This window comes from Mustela lutreola, chromosome 12, assembly GCF_030435805.1.
Source record: "Mustela lutreola isolate mMusLut2 chromosome 12, mMusLut2.pri, whole genome shotgun sequence".
Classification (NCBI taxonomy): Eukaryota; Metazoa; Chordata; class Mammalia; order Carnivora; family Mustelidae; genus Mustela; species Mustela lutreola.
Window position 1 is genome coordinate 10123149 of NC_081301.1, and position 26128 is coordinate 10149276.

General features: G+C 37.7%; 1 protein-coding gene and 1 long non-coding RNA gene across 4 annotated transcripts in view; one reads left to right on the forward strand and one right to left on the reverse strand.

Moving 5' to 3' along the window:
* Positions 1-26128, forward strand: part of NR6A1 (nuclear receptor subfamily 6 group A member 1) — a 226702-nt gene that overhangs the window by 65469 nt on the left and 135105 nt on the right. The gene's annotated exons all lie outside the window — the stretch shown is intronic.
* LOC131812051 (uncharacterized) overlaps positions 1-26128 on the reverse strand; it is a 78166-nt gene that overhangs the window by 37817 nt on the left and 14221 nt on the right. For both annotated transcript variants that reach the window (XR_009346254.1, XR_009346253.1), the window contains exons 2-3: positions 13776-13899; positions 6053-6153 (exon numbers count right to left, since the gene is read on the reverse strand). This is a non-coding gene — a long non-coding RNA (uncharacterized LOC131812051). The remainder of the gene's footprint in view (positions 1-6052; positions 6154-13775; positions 13900-26128) is intronic.

The following is a 26128-nucleotide window of genomic DNA, read 5'->3' on the forward strand; positions in this document are numbered from 1 at the left end:
TATAACACCCAGTGCACATCACAACACATGCCCTCCTTAATACCTATCGTCCTGTTACCTCCTCACCCCACTCCGTCCCCTCTGAAACCCTCAGTTTATTTCCCCAGTTCGTCTCCTCTGATTTCTCCCCCTTCAGGTTTCCCTCCCTTCCCCTATGGCCCTGCTATTGCTTATGTTCCACATATGAGTAAAACCATATGATAATTTCATATTCTTAGTTCAGAAGTAGCTTTGTGAAGCAAATACTATTATCATATCTCCTTTTTACCGAAGAAACAGATTTAAAGGTAAGTAACTTTTCTAGGTTTACATAGTTGATAAATCCTATAACTTGAATTTTTACCCTTACGTAGCTCAAGCTCTTCACCACGACCTTTCTGTTTTCTTCTGTGACTATCACTCCAAAATTGTTCTCTGTAAGACTGTCAGTCTGGGGGCTCAATCCCAGGACCCAGTGATCATGAGCCAAGCTGAAGGCAGATGCTCAACTAACTGAGCCACCCAGGCGCCCATGTAGCATTTAGTTTTATCCAAGAGAAATAGCATAGGATTTTGGTGGCTGAAATGAATTTTTTTTTATTGGCATATTTAAAGATTATTGATTCTCTGTAAATAAATAGGTGGCATGCTTGTTCAGGTGTACATTTTTCAAAGAATGTATTGGATATTCTTTTCTAATGTTTTCAGAAAATTTGGAAGTAATTGGTGGTTGAAAAATAATGCCTAGAATGTTTGGTATAATAGAATACAGATTCTAGGACCCTACATCTGGTCTAGGGTAGATCTCAGGAATCTGCATTTTTCAGAGCAACTAGTCTAGATGATTCTGATATATAACCAGATTGGGAAACACTGGCCCGAACCCTCTATTTTTCCTGAATTCTTGTCATTTTCTTCATTTTTCTCTTGACTTTGATTTCTCTTTTTCTTTCTTGTATCACTATACCTGCACTTCAACTTCCTTCCTGTCCCTGGGTTTGGAAGCTAACTTTATTTATTTTATTTTTTAAGATTTTATTTATTTATTTGTCAGAGAGAAAGCACAAGCAGGCAGAGTGGCAGGCAAAGGCAGAGAGAGAAGCAGGCAGAGAAGCAGGCTCCCTGCTGGACAAGGAGCCCGATGCAGGACTTGATCCCAGGATTCTGGGATCATGAACTGAGCTGAAGGCAGAGGCTTAACCCACTGAGCCACCCAGGTGCCCCCGAAGGCAGTGTCTCAATGGACTGAGCTACCCAGGCCTCCTGGAAGGTAACTTTAGATAAGATTCTTTTCATACTGCTTTATTTAATTTGACTTTTGCTATGAGAGTCTGTTTTTCTCTATCTCAGATTTAAGTGTATGATTAAATTATTGGTGACCAAGGTTTGTTTTCCTGTCATTATCATGAAAGTGGCTCATCTTATCTTATGTTACAGAAGTCAGAGAATTGGTACTACATTTTACATTTTGTTTAGATGAATGATGTTCATTTCCCATTTCACTTAGGTTCTTTTCTTGTTTGAGAGACATGGTTTGCAAAGGTTAGAATGAATGAGCCTCAAAATTTTGGTCACAATAATAACCAGGGCCTTCATACTAAGGCATACTATATAGTCATTTGAAAGAACTAGTACAATATAGCAAGATTGTTGCAGAAGACTGTCTATAGTAGTTGTCTAGTATAGTCAAGTGAAAAAGCAGATTATACAGCTGTAAATATAAAATGAGCTTATTTTTGCTTAAGCCACCTCTCAAAAGCCCCACAAAATTATAGATATGTATCCATTTGTATGTGCATGGATAAAGGTCTCTAAGGACATAAAATAAGTGTATAGTTTATGATATTTATTATTTTAATAATATCAGATAATATAGATAAGTTTTTTGATTATAACAAGTTATTAAACTTGCCATTTATCGTATATATTTTTAAATATTTTATTTATTTATTTATTTATTTGACAGAGACAAAGCGAGAGAAAGGCAGCACAAGCAGGGTGAGTGGGAGAGGGAGAATCAGGCTTCCTGCTGAGCAGAGAGCCCAGTGTGGGACTCCATCCCAGGACCCTGGGATTATGACCTGAGCTGAAGGCAGACGCTTAATGACTGAGCCACCCAGGCACCCCACTATTTATTATATTTATAGGTGATTTCCATTGAGGAAATGGAAGATGATGAAGAAAGGGATACTCAATTTTTACTTTATTTCAATATTTAAATTTTAAATAATGAGTATGTTTGTTTTTTTTAATTTTAAAAATTACAAAAGCATTGGTTTTTTAAATACGTGTCGTGTCAAGATATACAGTTCTTTCTATAAAATATCATTTCTTGTTTTGTTATGGACATTGGGGAGGGTATGTGCTATGGTGAGTGCTGTGAAGTGTGTAAACCTGGTGATTCACAGACCTGTACCCCTGGGGCTAATAAAACATTATATGTTAGTAAAACATTGAAAAATATATTTCTTTAACTCTAGAACATTTTTACAGTTATTTTTCTAAAAAGATTTTATTTATTTGACACAGAGAGAGAGAGAGAATCGCAAGTAGGCAGAGAGGCAGGCAGAGAGAGAGGGGGAAGCAGGCACCCCACAGAGCAGACAGCCCGATCCATGATCCTGAGATCATGACCTGAGCCTAAGGCAGAGGCTTCACCCACAGAGACACCCAGGCACCCCTAGAACATTTTTTAAAAATAAGAAAAAGTAAAGCACTAGGCATTTAGAGTACTTATTTAGTATTAGAAGCAAAGAGAGCAAGAGAGACTTTAGCTGGTGTACTGGAGACAGCGGCAGCTTCCATCCAGCACGGTAGCTGATGCACTCAGGTGACTCTGCTTTTTTGCTTTCCTTAGGTTGTTTGGTCCGCAGTTTGCATTCATTGATCAGTGAGTTGATTCAGACTCAAACCCACCGACAGCAATGAATGTTGAGTGCAGCCATCAGCGTTTCCATTTGGTGGCGTTGCCTCGGCCCTCCTGAATTCCCGGCTCTTCTTTTCCACACTGGTTCTTTGAGGCCTAGGTCCGGTATCTCTCTTAGTAACCGATGATTGAGGGCCCACCTAATTATAGGTAACACTAGATACTAGAGCTGGGAGATTTCTTCAAGTTGAGAAACTGGTTCAGGGAATGGAAGGAGCTCGTGGAGAAGCTAACAGGTAGCTCTGTGACCATACAGATAGATAGGTGCCTGCATACCTGATAGATACAAACAAGAGTCGAGGGTCCTGGCTCTTCCTCTCTGTTTTGGGCTGAGAAATATGAGCACTTTTCAAGGTAAATTAGCACAGGTTATGTTTTGGCTTAAATAATAATAGCAGTTTCCATATATTGTTTGCTGTGTGCTTGGAATGGTACAAAGCACTTTATATATTATCTCCTTGAATCTCAAAACTCCATGAGGTAAGTGTTCTTATTATCTACCATTTTATACATGAGAAAACAGAAACTCAGATACTTGCCTATGATCACATAGCTAGTTAGGGAGTTGAACCAAGATTTTTCCCAGATATCTGACTTCGGACCTGACATTTTACTTAACATTTAACAAACTTTTAAGTAAGCATATGTGTGCCCAGAAGTAGTGAGGCAATAGTTGATTTCAAACATCTCATATTCTAACAGGGCTGTGAAAACTTAACCATATTAACTGTAGTTGGAGGTAGAATATGATAAGAGTTGTACAGGCATTAGACAGTTGTATGCTATGTTTGCTTATTAAATCCTTCTCTTGCTCCTAATTAAAGTTTTGAGGGGATGGGGGAGAAATGGGTGTAAAATAATCGGGTTTCACTCAAAACTGAAATATATGTTTTTAATGTCTCCTTGCTCCATCCTGTTTTTCACTAGAGTGACATATTTCTAGGAGACATTTTTAAGCACATTCAGTATTATAGTGGAGTTCTCCTTATCTTGTTGAAGTGAAACACTTGTTTGTGAAAAACAACACAAAGCAAGGAACAATGGGCAATAGAAATAGGGGGAGCTCTTACAAAGTTCACTGGACCTCTTTTAGGGACAGGCAGCAGGACTGGTTCTGGTGATCTTATGTGACATGTGAAGGTACAGCCTGCTCCTTTGCTTCAGGAAATGTAGTGTTGTCTGTAAGGACCCCAAGGTACAGTCAACGGTCGGTGGTTTTTTCAAATCCCAAACTCACCGACAGCGTTGAATGTTCCTTGGAGTCCTCTGAAGGCTGGTTTCTGGCCCTGGCAGCCCTTCTTCAGCCTGTACCCATGTTCCAAGAGCCAATGAGCAGTGAAACCACTGCTGATAGAGGCTCTCATGTTCTTTTCCAGGTTTCAGGTTGAGAATATTTAGACTATGAAATCAGTTTGTGTATAGCAGAGAGCTCATGAACTTAATGGACTTGTGAGACTGCAGTTACTTATACAAGCAGACTCCAATGGGTGGTTGAGAAAATGGCTTTGAACAGTATTATTTTTTTAATTCTGAAAATGTCAGGTGCTTCATTTTACAGTAGATTGATTATTAAAGGGCATGGGTAAGAAAGAAGTTAATATATATTATGGACTCTGTTATGTGCTGGAATTTGTATATTTTTATTTCATCAAACTCAAAACAACCCACTTGTACCTCATGAAAAAAACTGAGAGATTAAGTGATTTGCACAGTTACATAGCCAGGAGTCACTGTTGTAAGCCAGAACTTGAATACTGGACTTTATCAATGCTCAGCTCCCTGAGCATATCACCTCTTTTCCTGTCCACCACAAAATTTAACTCTTCTGTATCAGAAGTAGCATCTGCAGTGAGAACTATATCAAACTAGTAAACATTTTCTCCTTGTTTGCCTGTATAAATAGCAGGTGGGTCTGTAGGCAAAATTTTTCATAGAGGAAGATGAAAAAAATTTACCTTCACAATTGGTGATCTCTCTAGCTGAGATCCTAGATCAGTGAGTTGCCACAGAGGTTCAATGGTAGTCTACACGTTATTTTCCATTTTGAAAAAACAGAAACAAAAACCCCTATCACCTAAGAGAAAGCTTGCATTTCTCCTCTGTAAGATCACAGCAACTAAAATGTCAGGTGTCTTTTTGCTTTGGCATGAAGAGTATTGGTACATTATAGACATACTGGTTATTTTTCATTGACTCCTGAATATCCTTGATTAAAAAGCTAGAAAATGAAATAATTCTATGGGTAGGGATAGAGGGTTTCAGAATGTAGGGTTTTATTACTGGAGAGATGGAAGAGTGCTCAGAAGCAAGGCTTAGAGAACTGCTGGCTGAATTAAGGTTAATCTTTAATCAGGGATTGGGTTTAAATAGTAAAGGTTGACTCTTCTCAAATTCATTTTTAAAGGAGCCAAATGGTACACATTAAAAAAAAATCACTGAGAATTTGGTTTGAATGTAAACTGTTGAACATCTACATCAATTTAATTATTTCACCCTCTGTCAAAACACTCCATTTAGCCAGCTTTGTTGAATTCTCAGTGTTATGACAGTGAATTGTATACAACGACAACAAAAAAATCAAGCAACTGTTACTGTGTAGTCGTTTAAAAACTCTTTAATGTGTTTAAACAGTCTTCCCTTGGTCTCATAGTAGAAAGAGATGTGAATGCCTTAAACCGTTTGGACAGATGTTCAGACTTTAAAAGAATACTGACTTCTGCTGCTCCAAGCCATGAGATATTTTACAAAATACCATTGCTTAAATTCATGGCATTCTAATAAGAATGCTTTTTATAGATTTGAAAAACTAGAGCAGAGTGAAAGGTAGGTTTCCAAAATGGCATAGGGGTATTTCCCATTGTGTTGGAAATAATTAATTTTCATGGCAGGGAAGGCTACCATCATCCTCACGCCTTTAAGTTTTTATCATCAGGCAAGTTAGAAGGACACACTGGTATTTTTAATGAGTTTGCTAAGGGGTTTATATATTTAACGCCAGGATAAAGTCTAAGGTTAAAAACATTAGGGTTAAATTAAACAAGAATTGTAGAAACTACAAATTTAATAAGTTGGTTTATTTCATTCTTGATTTAGGTTGGTTTTGAGTTTGTCAAAATTTACCATGCCATCCTTTACTGTTTCACTTACCTCTTTTCCTTTTCCAAAGGTACTACGAAATATTGAAACCCACATTGCTCCAACTTGGACATGTAATTGTTTTCATAGTCTTCTTGAGGCCTCTTGATATACTTGAAAGAAACAAGAATCATAAACTTAATAAAGCAATATATTTGAGAGATTAGTAGCATAGAAGAGAAGAGGAGTCACTATCTCAGGTGGCTTCTGTCCAGACACTTCCCAAGCATTATGCAGGGAGCATATATTTGGGGTATTTGGGGGTAATGCTACTAACCTTGAGGACAGATTCTTATGTTATAAAGATGACAACAGCGTGGCATCATGAACCCATATTTCTTTTAGCCTGACTGCTAGTGTTCTGCTTTATCCTTTTGCTAATTCATCAGTGAAATCCTAGGATCCTTTCTCTTACATATAATCCTTGCCATTATGGAGCACAGTGTCTGCCCAGGGATCTACACATAGACACAGTAGATGACAAAGAGAATGACTGCTATGCTGGTGGGAAGGTACAAATCATGTTAAGGGAGAGTAGAGAAAAGGGTTAATTCTGCCCAAAAGTCCCAGGAAAGATATATCTGAGGGTCACATCTGACTTGGGACTCAAACGTATAGTTGAATTTTTCTAGACAGAGAAGGAAAGATACTCCAGTAGAGGGAAAGCTCTGCATAGAAAGTCCTAGAGAAGGGAAAGTTCAGGTAATGATGAGTGATGACATTAACCTCTCAGCATCCGTTAACTCATCTTTAAGATGGGGGACAAATAGCACTTGCCCTTTGCACAAAGCTGTGAAAATTAAATGAGGTTGTGCATGTGAAAGTAGCATGTTAATATAATTTCTAGATTTCTTTTTTTCATTGCTCTGGGTTCATATGTGCTAAAATAGAGTATATGAAATACCTTATCATGATAGACTTTTCCAAATTGGATTCTTATTTGTTCTCTTTTTTTTCCCTTTGAGTGGCCATAGTTTAAATTTTTCATATATTAAGTGTTCAGAGAAGTAATATTGTAACAATAAAGAATACAGATTTGGAGCTAGAATTTTGACTTTGCAACTTACTAGCTATGTGACCTTGTGCAAGAGAAAAAAACTTCTCTGTTTTTCTGTTTCCTTACCTATAAAATGGAGATAACGATAGTGTCTACCTCATAGAACTATTGTGAGGGACGTGTGGGTGGCTCAGTTGGTTAAGCATCTGCCTTTGGCTCAGGTCATGATCCCAGGGTCATGGGATCAGGTTCAACAATGGGCTCCTTGCTCAGCAAGAAGTCTGCATCTCCCTCTGCCTGCTGCTCCTCCTGCTTGTGCTCTCTCTTCCTCTCTGACAAATAAATAAATAAATCTTTTTAAAAAAACCTGTTGTGAGAACTAAATGTCAAGTGTGTAAAACAGCACAACACATGTTAAAATTTATATGAATTTCTATATGTTTCAAAATGATTTAATTTCTTAAAATCATTTATAATGTACTTATGTATTATGAAATTAAATTGCATATTTTACCCATATTCTGGTGTTGGTTCATTTACACTAACGTAAAACCCTTATTTTATAGTTAAAGTAACTTCCAGATAACTATTACATTGCATATGTATGTATGTATATGTGTGTTTCAAAGGCTTTTTGAAATTAATTCTCTACCACTTTCTTTGTGACCTTAGGAAAAGTTTTTATCTCTTGAACTTCAAAATCCTCAATCTGTTAAAATAAGAATAATAGTATAGTAGTACCTCCCTCATACTGCTTGTGAGGATTAACAATTAGATAATATAATTAGAAACTTTGTAGAAGGCTATAGATTCTCTCCCTAATCTGCACATAAACACAAAATTTTGAAAGCAGTTTCAGTTATGGAATTTAAGAGCGCATCCATAGCCTCCCTCTGAATGTTAGGTTCAGACATTCCAAACAGAGCTGTAGACCAAGATCACCATCTCATCTTGTCACTGGTGTAATGTTGCTGCTGTTGCAGCCTGTCACCATTATCTAGTCACATTGTTCCCTATGCTGTAATCTGTGCAATGCAACCAGACAATGGGGCACCTGGGTGGCTCAGCGGGTTAAAGCCTCTGCCTTCGGCTCAGGTCATGATCCGAGGGTCCTGGGATCAAGCCCCACATCAGGCTCTTTGCTCAGCAGGGAGCCTGCCTCCCCTTCTCTCTGTGCCTGCCTCTCTGCCTACTTGTAATTTCTGTCTGTCAAATAAGTAAATAAAATCTTAAAAAACAACAACAACAACTAGACAGTGGAAACTGGACAGTGATGATCCCTGGAAAAAGTAGTTACTAGGCTTCATCAACAACCTTTAATTAGTAAATCTGCACTTATACAGAAGTTGCCAGATGAGAAGTTACACAAATATTTGAATGAATTTAACTGACTTTGCAACAGTTTCTCTCCCACTTCCACAGCAACCATTTGGTTTGGAGCTGATCCCAGCACTATGAGTACTAATTCTGCCCTTAAGTAAGGGTCAGAGAATGTGTTGTTTCAAGACAGTGCTTACAAAGCCTGCTAGATCCAGAGTGTTTACTTGAGTATTAGGGAAGGGGGGAAAAGAGTATGCTGAAGATTGTAGTTGTATATGGAATTATTGGACATTCTTATATTTAGCCTACTGAGGTTTTACCAGACAATTGAGAAGTAGAAAGAGAAATTTAAACTTTGTAGCTTGGAACATTTTACTTCTTGACATGGCAACTTTATATCAGGTTATTTCAGATATTTTATGAATTGGGAAGACCAGGGGGTGGGCAGGCCAACTCACTGAAATGGCAAATTGACCTAGTGCCAAAAGACGGTATTTCTTTTCAAATGGGACATTTCTTTTCAAAACCTATCCAAATAGGGGCGCCTGGGTGGCTCAGTGTGTTAAAGCCTCTGCCTTCGGCTCAGGTCATGATCCCAGGGTACTGGGATCGAGCCCAACATCGGGCTCTCTGCTCGGCGGGGAGCCTGGTTCCTCCTCTCTCTCTCTGCCTGCCTCTCTGCCTACTTGTGATCTCTGTCTGCCAAATAAATACGTAAAATCTCTTAGAAAAAAAAAAAAAAAAACCCTATCCAAATATTCTAAGGGCCACCAGGATTTTCCATCTCCTAGTTACAGTGGCTTAATGTGTTTAAGATATTACTACTTCAGATTATTTTACAAACCCATAAGCAATACTTCACTTTTCCATAGTAAGTTAATTCACAGGGTATCTATAATCAGTGAACAATTCTTCTAAGTATCTCTATACTAAGGACTGTTGTTCAGCTGACCTGATTGAGTAAGTACATTAAGTGAGTTGGAAATATAAAGTCATAAAAGAAATAGGGATCAAAATCATGCGGTAGTTAATATTCATGGGTATTAAGGAATGAGGTAGAAAGAACCTTGGATTTTATTGCAGTATGTGAAAAGTGTTGGCAGAGATTTTAAAAGTCCATGAGAGCCAACCAGCATGTGTTTTTGCAATAAACAGTTAATGAAATAAGCAAAAACAGTGATCAAAAGACTCAAATCTTTCCTTTTGTACAGTGATGAAACCCTGACGATCTAAGAATAACATATGTATTTCTTCCTCTGACCTATTTTAGTTAAATGTAATCATATGATACTTTATATGCTTTAAAAACTTGATGTCTGTTATGAAGTTTATTTTTGTCTCCTGTAGATTATAATGTTGTGTTAAGACATTGTAAGTTATAGGTAACTAGACATTCATCCTATAAGTAACTTACTATTTAAAACATTTAGGGGAAATGCTTTTTATTATTTTTGCATTATGTATGTGGGCTCCACTCAAATCTTGAACTCAGAATCCTAGGATCAAGACCTGAGCTGTTATCAAGAGTCAGATACTTAACCAACTGAGCCACTCAGGTGCCCCTAGGTAAATTTTTTTTTTTTTTTTAAGATTCTATTTATTTATTTGACAGGGAGAGAGAGAACACCCGCACACAAACAGGGGGAGTAGCAGCAGAGGCAGAGGGAAAAGCATGTTCCTGCTAAGCAAGGAGCCTGATGCTGAACCCTGGGATCATGACCTGAGCTGAAGGCAGAGGCCTAACTGCCTGGGCTACCCAGGCACCCTGAGGAAATGAAGACCCGAAGTCAGATAGTGGGTCAGAATTAAAATTCTTGACTGTGCATGTGCATGTGCACGTCTGTTTACTTATATGACACTACCGCTCCATTGTGAAAAAGCATGTTTTTTGCAGAAGTTTCCTAATGTCCTGTTGGCCATCTGAAAAGTACTTCAAGTCTATCTGTCTGGCGGGTCAAACATCTTAGCCTTAGGGATACACCCAGAACTAGTGCAAATGGACCATTGACTTGAATTTAGCATCCTGACCTGAAGTATTTGACTAAGTAAGAGATGCTGAGTGGTGTTGGCATAAAAACTGTCCATGGTATGAAATGAGGAATAGCTGTGAGTGATCAAAAGTCTGTGAAGGCCCTTTAGGCTCTGACATTTATCAGCTGCTGCTACACTTTAACACTTTACTCTAATCAAAGGTGACTACCACTGGATGGAAGAGGCTTGCAGAACCTCTGGCTGCTCTCAGGGGAGGAATTTATTTTAATTGCCAGTGAGAAGGTAGGAATGATTTCAGTAAAGATCAAGAACCTCCAAATCCACTTCAGCTTGGGCTCCTGGCCAAGTGTCCATCCTCTGGAGGGAGTTGGTGTCAGCTGCTGTCTTGTGACTTGAGGTATTTCAAAAAAGCCAAAGGCATTACAGAAGCCTTTCCTGAGTTGGCAGGCAGGAATGGCTCCAGGAATCAAGGCCTGACACATGTCATCAGCCTGGAAAAAGTGGAGTTTGGACACTAATGATGGCTCTTGTCAAGGCTCAGTGTGATAAAGCCAGGAGGACTCAGCTTGGGGGGTTGTTTGCATAGAAGAGGAGTTATAGCTTAGAGAACACCTGCCAAGAGTTTTCACTGCCCCAGCTGTATGTCAGTGACAAATACTTCACCCTTGACTCCTGTCACTTCTTTTTAATGGATAATGGTAGAGATGCTGGATGGGTAAGGAAGAGAGGCAGCCTGGTTATATCTATCACATTTCCCTGTTTGCTTGTTTTCTTGCCATTCTCTGTGTAGAACTAAGTTTGTCTGGCCATACTCCAGGCTAGTGTTTTGTTCTGTCTCTATCTGATGGTATTGGGCCAGAGTTTTGGGTCCTTTATTTCCATTAATGCCACTGCTGATGACCACACAAGTGTTTTGATGGGCAGTTAGGAGAAAGCTTTTTTGCTGATATATCTTTGTTAGAAGTGTTGTTTTCAAATCCCAGCTTTGCCATGTAGTAGCTATGTGATTTTTGGCAAGTGGTTTAACCTCTGTTTCTCACCTGCAAAATGTAGGTAAGTAAATAACTGTACCTATACTACTGGGTTGTTGTGAGACCTGAATGAAATTAGAAGTATAAAAATGCATGACCCATAATGTTCAAATTTCAGTTATTGTTAATATTGTAATTATTTGGTCTAACTTCTTGCCTACTGAGAAGAATGCAATGAGGGTTTTCTAAACCATTATCTTAGTGAATATAGGAATCATGGTGTAGAATAAATGTAAAATTGAAATCAGGAGATCCAGATGCAAGTCTTGACTATGCTGTATGTAACTTCAATTTCCAGATTTTTTCATAAAAAAAATTAAACCAACTAAAACAAAATCAGGATCTCTGAGATCTCTTGTCATGCACAAAAAATTGACATTCATAAAGATGATTGAGGTTCTCAAGAGCTTTTGCTTATGTGGGTTATACCTATCACCTTTCACTGTATGAGAAGTTAAAGTTGATGGGTGCCTGGGTAACTCAGTGGGTTAATAAGCCTTTGCCTTCAGCTCAGGTCATGATCCCAGGGTCCTGGGATCGAGGCCCGCATCTGGCTCTCTGCTCAGCGGGGAGCCTGCTTCCCCCTCTCTCTCTGCCTGCTTCTTTGCCTACTTGTGATCTCTCTCTGTCAAATAAATGAATAAAATCTTAAAAAAAAAAAAAAGTAAAGTTGAGAAATTTAAAAATGTTTATTAATTCATTTAAAATAGAAATGATTAACTTACTGCATAGCAACATAAGTAACATTTTAAAGTAAGAGTAACTATAAAAATATCTCTAGATTCCCCCCACCCCCCAAAAAAACAAACAAATCTTAGTGAGAAGAGTGACATTATTTTGTATTTTTGTAGGTCTCTTCAATGTCTGGCTTTGTGAAAGACAACTGAATTTTCAGGGTGCCTGGGTGGCTCAGTCGGTTAAGCATCTACCTTTGGCTCAGGTCGTGATCCCAGGGTCCTGGGATCGAGCCCTGCATTGGGCTCCCTGCTTAGCTGGGAACCTGCTTCTTATTCTCCTTCTGCCCGCCACTCCCCTTGCTTGTGCCCTGTTCCTCTCTTTGTTAAATAAATAAATAAAATCTTTAAAAAAAAAAAAAAGGCAACTGAATTTTCATAGCTGTGTATATCTGCATCTACATTCTGTCTGTTTCAATATGTTTTGGCTGAAGTATATGAAGAAAATATGGCCTCTATACTCAGATATATATGGAAAATGGATTTTAATAGTTTGGATAATTGTGTATTTTTTTCTTTCATGTGTATCAGATCTCAGTAGTTGGTAGTCTCTCTCTCTCTCTCTTTTTTTTTTTTTTTAAGATTTATTTATTTATTTGACAGAGACCACAAGTAGGCAGAGAGGCAGGCAGAGAGAGAGGAGGGGAAGCAGGCTCCCCACTGAGCAGAGAGCCCGACTTGGGGCTCGTCCTGGGATCATGACCTGAGTTGAAGGCAGAGGCTTTAACCCAGTGAACCACCCAGGTGCCCCAATAGTTGGTAGTCTCTTAAAGGTTAGTTGCACTATGGAATCTGAAACCATATCAATGAACTTTTCATTCTCTATTTCATTAAAAATCCCCTAGTCTGTCTTACAGTTTACATGGGTCTTTGACCCATGAATGATTTTGAAACAGCATGTTTTGGTTATTTGGAAAATACTGGTTTAACAAGTTATATAGAATTTCTAAATATGGACATATTTCATCATATAAAATCCAGTAAATCAGTTTTCTTAGTATTACCACTATTCTCCTGGGAAGCTGTGAGGCATACAGTAGCAGATACAAATTTTCCAAAATTCCAGTTTTTATTTAAAGTCTTAAATTTTATCATTGGCAACAAATACTGCCAGTTGTTTTCCTTGAAAAGACATGCCCACTTTGTTCATTTTCAAGATAATAACTGTCAAACATCCACATCTGAATAACCATAATTTCTGTTGTTCTTTCAAGTAAAATGATAGCCCATGAAAAAATAAGCTAGTTTACCTTACAACTCAAACAATAGCTTAAAGTGCATTTCCTTGAGACAGTCAGTGTTGAGAAATGCTTTAAGTGTGTTTTCCATTTTGTCACACAAAATATTAAAAAGTTGCATAGTCAGGCATTGAGATTTAAAATCAGTAAATCTTACTGCTTCGTCAAGGACATTCTTTCTTTTCTCCTTTTTACGTTTACCATGAGCATTTCTTAAAATTTAATTTAATTTTTTTCAGTATTCCAGAATTCATTATTAACAATTATTCCAAATCCTCATACATTCATTTACAATTTGAAATAAGGAACACAGTCTTTTTTCCTTGTTATATAGACTGAAGTAATTAGTAATACTGTTACCGTTCAAACATAAATTAGATCTTTTCATTGGATCTTTAAGAAAAGTATATAGGTGGGGGGTACCTGGGAGGCTCAGTTGGTTACGGTCATGATCCTGGGGATCAAGTCCTGTATTCTGCTCCTTGCTCAGGGGAGAGCCTGCTTCTCCCTCTGCCTACTGCTCTGCCTGCTTCTGTTTTCTCTCTCTCTGTCAAATAAAGAAATACATACATCTTTTAAAAAAAAAAAAGGAATAGTTGGTATTTTCTGGAAAGAATGCTAAGCATTTGCTAAAAATAAAAATGGAAAAAAAATGGAAATGGAAATGAAATCCATCAAGCAAGCACTCCATGAAGACGATTTCATCGGATGGAATTTGTCACGGATGTTCTTAAGTTAAAATGGCTTCCCCCCCGCAGTGTGTGGTGGCGGTAAACACAATGACTGCCCATACGTTTTGTGGCATTGCTTTGATTAGTGGTAAAGCTAAGCAATTTAACCCAACACTGGTTTTGCACCATCCTTGTAAATGTCAACATAGTAAAAAAAGGCAAATCACGCCTTATAATCAGTACAAAAATAGTTTTGGCCATGCAAACTCTCTGAAAAGGTTTTGAAGTCATCTGTAGATCACTCTCTGAGAACCAGTGATACGGAGTCCAAATGTTAAAAAACTTTAGATGGGGGCACCTGGGTGGCTCATTCAGTTAAGTGTCCAACTCTTTATTTCAGCTCAGGACATGATCTCACGATTATGAGATTGAGCCCTGAGCTGGACTCAGTGCTGGGCATGAAACCTGCTTAAGATTCTCTTTTTCCCTCTCTCCCTTGCTTTACCACACGCCCTCCCCCGCCCCGCCATATCTGTCTCTTCCCTCTCTAATAAAAATAAAACTCTATGGGAATGGTTGAAACTTCTCTAATTCCTTCAGCATGAAGACTCATAGGGCTGCAGTGGGTTATAGGAAAGACAACCCCTGGGGTATTGTTCTGGCATCCCCTTGGCATTTAGCATAGTATTAAGGGGCTTGCCTATAGTGGAACCTCAGTGAAGATTGATCAGTCAATGCAGATTGCCTAAATATTGTACTTATCAACTTTTTTCTTCTATACCTTATGAACTCAGTTTTCTCTGTTCTCATATATACCATGTATTTTCCGAGTCTTGCTGAATCCTCTGTTACTGATTGTTCAATATTGTTACTACGTATTTTTTTTTCTCCTTGTGGATGTATAAGAAGTAAATCACATGGCATTTGCTCTTTTATGATCTTGGGAATATAAAAGCAGTTAAACAACATACCACACAGCGTCCAGATGCAGAGGCACAAGTGGCCTGGCATAAGATTCAGCATTTAGTAGACGTTTGTAATAATGACCACCTCCTGAGCATCCTTTCAGGGTCAGGCATTGTGATTTGTATATATATAAACACATGTATGTATGTATAAATATATATATTTAATATAAGTATAAATCATATATGTAAGTATATAATTTAAGTGTCTATATTCAAGATATATAAGTAGATAAAATATATAGATATATTTGTATACAGATACGTATATATGCAGATAGTTTATATAAATTTATTTACATAAATATAGAAATCATTCACATTTAATTTTCTCAACAGTCCTGCCAGCTATTTGGTATTATATTCACTTCGTTGATGAGGAATGAGACTCTAATAGGACATAGATTTGCTCAAGGTCCCAGAGCCTTTGTCTGTCTGGTGCCAAACTTTTCAGTAAATGCCTAAGTTCTTAGAGGGGTGAAAACAATATGGGTGGGATGGGGTAGAATTAATTATTTTCCCAATCCCATATTCTTCTTAACACTTTCCTAAATTTCTCCCCAACTCTTCTTTCCTCCTTGGTTCTATAGCACGTCTCATGGTGTACCTTATTTTAGATTTGTAGAATTGTGTGCAAGGCTTATCTTTTCTACTCTGATATAAACTCAGTGAAAACAAACCCATTTTATTTAGATATACATTATATCAGGCACTTGATAAATGTTTATATTAAACTGTAAGTGCATGTCCTTTGCTTTGTTCATTGTTTATGTAAATAGTGTATAAATGAAGTCATTTGAATATGTTGATTTTAAATAAATACAGTATTTCCTTTTGAGATGTGAATAATAACCCTATAATCTATCTGTTCTAGAAACTGCATTTTGTATCTGTTGGGGAGGTGTCAAATGTCTTATTTTCAACACCTAAGTTAGAAAATCAATGAAAAATGTGAACATTTTTGTTGATATTATTAGTGTTAAGTTGTACTCTCTTTGACTCCTTTGAGATGGCTCTACAATAAGAGAATGGGGGGCAGTTGAGTTGATACATTTATTTTTTAGATCAAAGCATATGGAAGAAAGTTGTAAAAGTCTAGCTCAGTCCTCCTTTTAACAGTTTGCAGCTTATAAATCAATTTGGAGATCAAAGCATCTTCTGTAAGATGTCCGTCACAATAAAGTCAGTAACTGGCAGGTGATTATTACTGTCTTCAAAATAAACAATGATCAGAAGCAGCCAGTTATGATAATTGCTTTATTTTTGTATAGTCTCTGTAAAAAGATTATTTGAAGAGTAACTTCTGTAAAAGGGACTAACCATAAATGCTTAGCTAGCATCTTGAGTGGAAACTTGAGATTTGGGTAGAGGAGGGAGAGTGGGGATCATTTCTTGGTAAGCCACGTGCATTTTTCTTCCTGATATGCCCCCAGCGTATCTTTTGTTTCTAGGAAGTTCTTAGGACTGGAGCTCTTTCCTTTGGGGCCTCCTTACCACCTTCTCAAAGTTTTGTTTCTGTTAAGGTGTCTTAACTAGGTTATGTGAAAGCAAACTCATGAAAGGAATTTACCCCAAGGTTCATTTCTTAACTCTTTCAGAGATACTTGGTTCACAAATGCCTTTGTGAAAGTTTTGGCTATTAGAATATTTGTGCTGCTCCAGGATATGGAGGTTGAGGAGAGGGCATTTCTGTTAAATCACAGCTTAGTCCATGTAGGTCTGAGTTCTGCTTTCTCAGAACTGCTGAGGAGGTGAGAAAAGTAACACCCTTTCTTTGTGTTATCTTTTTTTTTTTTAAAGATTTTATTTATTTATTTGACAGAGAGAGATCACAAGTAGGCAGAGAGGCAGGCAGAGAGAGAGAGGAGGATGCAGGCTCCCCGCTGAGCAGAGAGCCCGATGTGGGACTCGATCCCAGGACCCTGAGATCATGACCCGAGCCGAAGGCAGCGGCTTAACCCACTGAGCCACCCAGGCGCCCCTCTTTGTGTTATCTTAATTAATGCTCCCAACAGCCCTTCTGATAAGGTAGTGGTTATTGCATTTGTCACTATACCCAGATACTCTTTTCCACTCCACTGTTTTTCATGTACAAAAATAATTTAGTCATATGTTGTCCAGTCACATGAACATATTAATTGAACAGTGGTACATAGTGTCAAATATATCAGATCAAGTAGGTTGTGTTGTTTGATTCAAATACTGAATTCTACAGTTACTGAAGGCACTTGACTCCATGAAAAAGCTGCTGATTAGGGTACTTTTCAAATTGTGATGTGTACTGGGGCTAAGATTGTGTAGAAGTCTGGCTCCTTTAGGAAGGCTGTCAGCTTCTGGGCATGGGAGCATGGCCTTAAAGTGTTTGTAAACTTTAAAGAAAATGTATTTGGAGTGGGATTTATTTAGACACTGACAGGCAATAAAAATTAACATATTAAGGGTTTACATTTTCATTGAATATTATCTTAAATATGGTTTAGATGTGTATACTGGTTATAATCTTCTTATTTTTTAAAAAAACTAGTGTATCTTTTTTAAAGATTTATTTTAATCAAATTGAATTTATTTTAATCAAATGAATTCCATTTTTCCCTTTGGTCTCTTCTATGTTACTATTTTCACCCTTTTTCTCCTTTCAGAAAGTTGGGGAGAGTGGGCATACATGCATTCTAAATATGTGGACTTCTTTTTTACTATGGTTTTTAGGTGTTTGGCCTGTTTTTACTATTACTACTGATATTAAAAGTCTTATATAAACTTCTTTCTAACGGGGTGTATAATCAGAATAGACGCTTGTAGTCTAGGAAAACAGAAGAGTAAAGGTTATTAATCTGATTATTAGTGATAAAAGGAAAACCTAACAAACTAATGCTGAGTTCAGAATAATAGACACTTTGGTGGGGGTAGGGGGGGGAAGGTCACATGAGAGAATCTTGCTATAAATATTCCCTAATTTGTTCTGATTGATGATTATGTGTTATATATGTATATGTAAAAATTCATCATACTTAAACTTAAGATTTGTTTACCTTACCATATGTAAATTTACCTCGAAAAATAAAATAGTTGTCATATCTGAAGCAAATGTGGCAAAATCTTGATCATGATTGTGCATGAGTGATGTTTCATTTTAGTGTTTTTAAATAAAACATTTACTGTTTTCATGAAAATTTCAAAGTATTTTATGATAAAAATGAAAAAAACCCTGTCACTCTGAACATGTCAAATTAAATCAATTTATGAACGCTAAGTTTTCTTCTTCTTTTTTTTTCCTTACTCTGTCATTTTTCAGGTTTGGAATTTTGTCTTTTTCTTGGATATTACTGGAGAAGTATAGAGAATGAAGTCTTGTATTACTGATATCACTTGTTTAAAGAGAACAAATTCAATCTTGATATTGAAACCAGCTTATATATAATTTTATTTCATTCTTGAATCTGACTGGAGAAAAGCCAGCCCACTTAGCTCTTTTAGGTATATGGTAGTTCTAATTAAACACCAGTTTTAAAGGCTTTGTCTTTCATAAGCCTAATACTTATTGAAGATTTTCCATGTACTTGATATTGTGAGAACTGTCTTGTAGGAAGATGTTACTATTTCCTTTTGCATTTGAGGACCCAGAGAATCTGGGTTCTCATGGATGAAGTAAGGAGGGCCCCCTATACTTGGCCTCTAAATGGTACTTAAGCTGCCAATGTCAGTATAAAGATGAAGGTAATTATCATTTTTTGTAACTGACTCTTTATTGCCACAAATAGATCATCACTATCTTAGGAGACATTCATGTACTGTTTAGAAGTCTTTCTAGAGCTTATATTGCATGGTCTTTAAAATTTCAGAATTATTTCTGACACTTTCTTAATAACTTAGCAACATGGCATTGTCCTTTAAAACAAAATCTGGAGTAAAAAGAAATATTTTCATTTTCTTATTGTATGAAAGAAGGCTATTTGTAGGTCATCTTTTTTAAAAAGGCAAGAAATTCTCTCTCCAAACCACATTAGAACCCATGCCAAGTTGGTACAGGGCCCTTACGGGAGTAATGATGTAAGAATTTGAAAGAGTACATAATGCAGCTGCCAAAACTCACACTGTTCAGTATCAACACCGTCTGTCTGCCAGAGTCCGCAGCTCAGTATTTTTTTTTTTTGGTGTGTACCGAGTTATAGTCACATATATTTATCTCTTCGGGGGTAGGGAAATAAGGAGTTATTGTTTGATAAACTCAGTGCTTTCTGAGGTAATGGTGCTCTTTTGCCTCTCATGCACTCCTGAGCATTCCTCCCTCCTGGGAGTTAGTCAGGGAGGACTAACTGGGTATTCTCCTGGGTAGATTCTTCCAAAATGTGACACAGAGGGGCAATTCACACCTTGCCTAGTTTCTGTTTTGCAAGAAAACCCTTCTCTTGCATGGTTCTGTATTCAGGAAGACCCATGTGCTACATTCCATCCATTTGCCAAGTCTTGGACTCTTATCCAAGGTAAAGTATTTGAGTATGCAATTACCCATACACATATTGGCAACCGTATACTTTTTCCTGGCCTCTCTTAGAGAAAACTCAAAGCCAGAGGAGCAGATCCAGATGTTCTTCAGTCTGGCATCCTCAATTCAGAATTCTAGATGGCAAGACTTCATTTGTAAGTGTACCAAGCTTACTCAGCACCTGCTTTTGCTAACCATCATATTTTTATGACCAGAGAATGTGGAGTTTGCATCCTTTGCTGCGCAGAAAGAACACCATATCAGAGCTGCATGTGAAGTGACTCTCCATCATTTGAGAGAAATACTTGATTTGCTCCAGCAGCATGCAGAAGAGTCTAGCCTTGCTGTGGGAATAAGGCTGGGATGAGAGCAGGTGCAACTGCAGCTGCAGCTTCTTAACCAAATCTGGCCTTGTTTAATTTTTAAATAGTCTAAAACATTTGGCATCAATATAAGTGAACCATTATGGGCTCTCTGGCACCTAACATAGTACCTTGCCCAAGGAGGGAGGTGCTCACTGACTATATCCAGTCACCATTTATTGAACACCTTCCATGTGTACCAGGCTGTGTACTAGAGACTGGTTATGAATAAGATCTTTTTTCAAGAGACCCATAGCCTTGGGAGGCATAGACTCTTAAACAGATAAATTACAATTCACCCATTTTATTTGTTGTTGATACGTTTTAGTATTTCGTTCAGTTCGTAAGTTAGCTACAGAAACCAATGCACAGGATTGACTTCCTGACCTTCTAAGAACAAACATGGGATTTCCTTTCCAATTCTAAAGTACGCTTACTTGCTTGCATTTTTGCCTCTTTAAATACCTCTTCTGACTTATTCAGGGATGAAGATTTCTGAGTGTGGAAAGAAAATGCTAGTATAATGCAGGAAGACTTTCCTAAGAAGTCTTACAGAATTAGTTATTCTGTTCTAAGTGATGTTTGCTTTATATAAAAGTAATAAGCAGTTGCATCAGTCCTAGATATGTTGGTTATATGCAAGTAAGACTAGGAAAAGTGATTCCCTTCTTTCTGTGGAAAGTAGGCTTCCTTCATCTGAATTTTTGCATAATTAGGGCAGAACCAGATAGCACATTTTTTTGGTCATAACTTTCTGAATAGATGAGTTCACGTTTATTTAGTTATGATATAGTTCCTGTGTTTTAACTTGTTTTTCTTTCAACCACTCCTCCCTCAATTTTTGAGGATGAGTATATGAGTATTTCCATTTGGCTTCTCTTAACCATAAAAAGAATATTAAATTGCTTTCATACAAACTAGTTCTCTCATTTCCTTGGTGGAAAACAGTCTCAGATAAAACATGTACTATTAAAATAAGAAAAGCTAATACTCACATAGTGCTTATGTTCCAGGTTTTGGTTTTAGGGCTTTATCTGTAAAGTACTTAAAAGAAGCATTGTCTAATCCTCATGACAACCCGATAAGATAGGTACTTATTATTTTTCCCATTTTACAGATGAAAACAGGAAGGCAGGGCATACCTAGGTGGCTCTGTTACTTAAGCATCTGACTCTTGATCTCAGCTCAGGTCTCAATCTCACAGTCATGAGTTTAAGCCCTGAGCTTAAAAAAGAAAGAAAGAAAACAGGTAGGCATAGTGAGGTAAATAACTTGCCCAAGATCATACAATTAATAAACAGCAGAGTCAGGATTTGAACTCAGGAGTTCCAGACCCATTGTGTTCTTAATGAGTGCGCTTTCAGCTTCATACTCAATTTGACATTGAATGATAAAGAATTCCCTAAAAGTAAGGGGCATCAATTTTCTAGCATTCGAGTTCCTCCTGTGTATCTAGGCATTCCATATGTCATTTTATTTCTTTTCAATTTACGGTTATGTGAACTGGTCCCATTTTACAGCTAACATTTGTGGAGCACTTTGTATGGGTCAGGCATTGTACTAAGTAGTTTACTTGTGTTATCTCAGTAATTGTTCACAGTAGCTCTGTAAACCCTTACTGTTATTCTCAAAGATAGAGAAAGTCACTTGCTTGGAGTCAGATAGCTGAGGAGGACAGAGTTTAGATCTGACCGTAGGTTTGCCTCACTCCAGACCCCAAGCTTTTAACTATCCGGTAATATTTGGTGAGAGGAAGTACTGTGAGGTGAGTCCCGGAAGACAGAGCCAACTCTTGTTCCTCATCCTTAATCCTCATATATTGTGTTGATTAATCATGACCCTTGCCTTTCTTACTACTTCATGTTCTCATAAAGGTGTCAGAGATGGCCTTCTTGTCTGAAGACAAGATTCTTCTGTAACTGAATCTTCATGATATCGTGGCATTTGGTGAACTTGGTCTTTTATTTAAGGCTTTGACTTTTTCTTTAATTCCATTTGCTGGGGCTCATCACTCTAGAGATTTCTTTCTATCTTCATAGGGATTTCCGAAAGTTATAGTGGGGTGATCTTAAGCATCTGTGAGGTTCTGTTTCCAAAATACAGTAGTTTATCTTTATCTTGCCTCCTTGGGATTGTAAATCTATTTTCTTTACCCCCTAAGATATGGTTGGTATTGAACATTTTTGTTTATTTTAAATTATTTTTTTATGTGGAACCTTTATGGTCTCATATCTCACTCCCTCCCTCCCATTAGCAAAGTCAAACCTAAATGGTTTAGAACTATGTTTTCTGTCCTTTCTCTCTTTCCCTAATTGTCTTTTTTTCTGTCATTCTAGATTATCTCTTCTTTCTGTCAAACTAGTTGGTCACTAAGATAAGTCTAACTCCCAAATATAGATCTGTCACTCTGACATGAGGTAATCAACATCATTAGATATCAGAAAAATGAAAATTAAAAAAAATGAGGTAGTAATGCATACCTACCTCAATGGCTAAAATTAAAATAGCAAAGAAATTGACGACTTGAAGTGTTGGTGGGAACAACCCAACTACTCAATCTCTGTCAGCCGAAGTGGAGTATAAATTGAGAGAAACATTTGAAAGCTCTTGAGTAATATCTATGGAACTTGAACATAGGCAGTTTTATTTCTGGGCACATACTCAACAAAAATGGGTAAACTATGAACTGAAAGACATGTATAAGAATGTTCTAGCGGCATTATTTGTAGGAGTCCCCAACTGGAAACAGGTATCTTTCCACAGTAGAGTGGATCAATAAATTGTGGTATAACCCATAAAATGGAATACCATATGGAAGTGATACCAGCAAACTATTACAAAATGCAGCAGCATTGATGAATGTCCTAGACAGTATGTTGAACAAAAGAAGCCAGACACAAAAGATTACATAATGTAGGATTACCTTTATATTGAGTTAAAAAACAAGCAGAACTAATTTGTGGTGATAGAAGTCGAAGGGTGTTTACTTTTAATGATAGAATATAATGACTGGGAGGAGGCGTAGAGGAAGTTTCTGAAGTACTGATGTTCTAATCCTGACTTGGGAGTTGTTGATTCCACAAATGTGTTCACTTTTAAAAAAAATTCATTGAGCTATATATACATTGGAGATAAATTGTGTTTTATTGTATGTTTGTACTTGAATAAACAAGTTTATTATTTTTAAAAGCTAGGCAATAGTTTGGTTAAATAGTTTGAGGGGAAGCATCAGGGTCAAGGACTTGGGTTAAAATACCATCTCTAGTTAATGGCTTTGGATTAGTCACTTAAGAGTGGCCTTAAAGAATGACTTTTTTTCCCGTGTATTTACGGTAAAGATCTGGAGGGAGTCATATCAAACCAGTAGTACTTTTGGCCAGGAGTAGAATTGTGAGGTTTCACTCTTTTTTTTTTTTTAAAGATTTTATTTATATACTTGACAGAGAGAAATCACAAGTAGATGGAGAGGCAGGCAGAGAGAGAGAGAGAGGGAAGCAGGCTCCCTGCTGAGCAGAGAGCCCGATGCGGGCCTCGATCCCAGGACCCTGAGATCATGACCTGAGCCGAAGGCAGCGGCTTAACCCACTGAGCCACCCAGGCACCCAAGGTTTCACTTTTTATACTGTGCACTACCTTTTACATTTTAGGTGATTTTTTTTAAAGATTTTATTTATTTATTTGACAGAGATCACAAGCATGCAGAGAGGCAGGCAGGCAGAGAGGAAGGGAAGCAGGTTCCCTGCTGAGCAGAGAGCCCGATGCAGGACTCGATCCCAGGACCCTGAGATCATGACCTGAGCCGAAGGCAGCGGCTTAACCCACTGAGCCACCCAGGTGCCCCCATTTTAAGTGATTTTTCAGTAATATTTTAATCAAGGAAAGCCTGCATGGCTCAGTCAGTTCAGCGGCTCAGGTCATATTCCCAGAGTCCTGGATTGGAGTCCCACATCGGGTTCCTTGCTCAGCAGGGAGTCTGTTTCTCCCTCTCTCTGCCTGCTGCTCTCCCTGCTTGTGCTCTCTCTCTCTGATAAATAAACAAAATCCTTGAAAAAAAAATTTTAATCAAACTTTAAAAAAAAAAGAAATCCACGACATTGATGGAGGAAATGTTAAGTAGCGTGACAAGTAATAAGGTATGATATTTGGTGCCATGCTGAACTTTGGTGCCCCACAAATTAGATTCCATTTAGCCATGTTTATTTTTCAACTTGGTAAAATAGCAAGAGACATTACTCAGAGGTTGAAGAGAGTAAATGTTAAACCAAACCAAATGCAATAAACAAAAAAAAGATTAGCCCTCTCTTTGCATTTTTTTAAAAAAAATTGTGGTAAAAAAACACCTGAAATTTATCATCTTAACCCTTTTAAAATGTATAGTTCATTATGTGAAATATATTTATAATGTTGAACCACGGCTCTTCAGAACTTTCTCATCTCGGAAAATGGGAACCCTACACCTATTAAACAGCTCCCCATTTTCCCTTCTCCCAGCCCTTGGTCACCGCTATTCCCCTTTCTGTTGCCATGAATTTGACTACTTTCAGATAACCCATATAAATGGAATCATACAGGAATTGTCTTTTTGTGACTGGCTTATTTCAGTTTGTATAATGTCCTCAAAGTTCATACATGTTCCAGCAAGTGACCTCTTTATTGCCACCACGGTGGTCAAAACCATCGTCTTTTCATCTGACTGCAACGGTCCAAATGGCCCCCTTGCCTCTAGTCTTGCCCACCTCTAATTTGTCTTCCACCCAGTGGCTAAATGCAAATCTGACTTGAGAACTTGATGCCCTGACTATCTTTTGATAAAATTTAAATGCTTTAACCTGACATGGTTTTCACTGTTAGGCCCTAATAAACTATTTCCTAAGCCACATCATTTCCTCATGGCTCCCAAACTAGATATACTCTCTGGTTCATACATTCTAAGTTTTTTCCTTGATCATGCTGTTTTATCTTCTCAGCCAGTATTTGTCAATGGAGAATCATGAATGAATCATGACTTTGACTGAAGCTTACTATGCTTGTCAGCTGCCCCTGCATGGAACTAACTTAGAGACTTAATGTCAGAATGTAATAATTTGACAATAAAATACAGACTTTCCATTTTTAGAGCTTTTCTCAACTAAAAATAGTCTGATCTGAAAACAAAAGAAACTTAAGAAATACGTTGACCAAATTCACATGAAGGGGGAAAAAATGATAGGGAATTTTCCTTATTTTAAAGTCTTCGTTTCACTTGGCACTTTAATAAAGAATACATTAAAGGCTTCTCTCTCTCTCTCTCTCACTCATTCACACTGTAATTTATTTATTTATTGAGGGCCTGCTATGCATTTAAGCTGTGAATCAACAAGGTAAAATTCTGAGAGAAGTTTGTACATCTTGAGTAGCTACACATATTTCAGTAATTACCCAGTTCATATAACTTCTTTTGTTTCTCAAGCAGTGTTTTCTTTCATTTCTTCTTCTTTTCTTTCTTTCTTTCTTTCTTTCTTTTTTTTTTTTAAGAATTTTAGTTATTAGAGAGAGACAGATAGCGACAGAGAGCACAGTGGGGAATAGAGGGAGAAGCAGGCTCCCTGTCAAGCAGGGAGCCGGATGGGGGGCTGGATCCCAGGACCCTGGGATCATGACCTGAGCCGAAGGCAGAGGCTTCACGGACTGAGCCACCCAGGTGTCCCTCAAGCAGTGTTTCCTGACTGCTGGATGGAAAGTAGCTAGTGTTTGGAGTTCACATACCCATCATAAAACAAAGTATGTTGTACGATCTTTTTTTTTTTTTTTTTTAAGCTATTTAGATTGAGGAGGAACTCCCACATTAGACTCTCAAATGGGACTGAAGTCACCCACTTTTCACAAGTTTAGTGAATTACTGAAACATCTGGAATGAGTATCACAGCTTGAGCTTGACAAAGGAAACCCCTTCCTGCCTTATGAGCCTTCTTTATTCCCCCTGAGCTGTAGTCGCATTGCATATATGGTTTCTTGAATATATGATTTGGTCTCTCCTGGCAGTGCTCTGCTCATGTTATTCCTTATGCCTGAAAAGCTCCTTATCTTGTTCTTTTCTACAAATTCTGTTTATCTTTCAAGACTCATCTCAGATGTTTCTCCTCCAAGTTGTCTTCCCCTTACCAGGTTAAGAGCTTTTACTTGGGACTTCCATAATCCTGGGCTTTCCTTTATCATACACTTAGAGCACCATGTTGTCTGTTTAAGGTTTGTGTCTGCTACTAGACTGTGAGCTGCTTTTGAGGTTTAAGGCATTTCTGTGCTTAGTTTGCTGCTA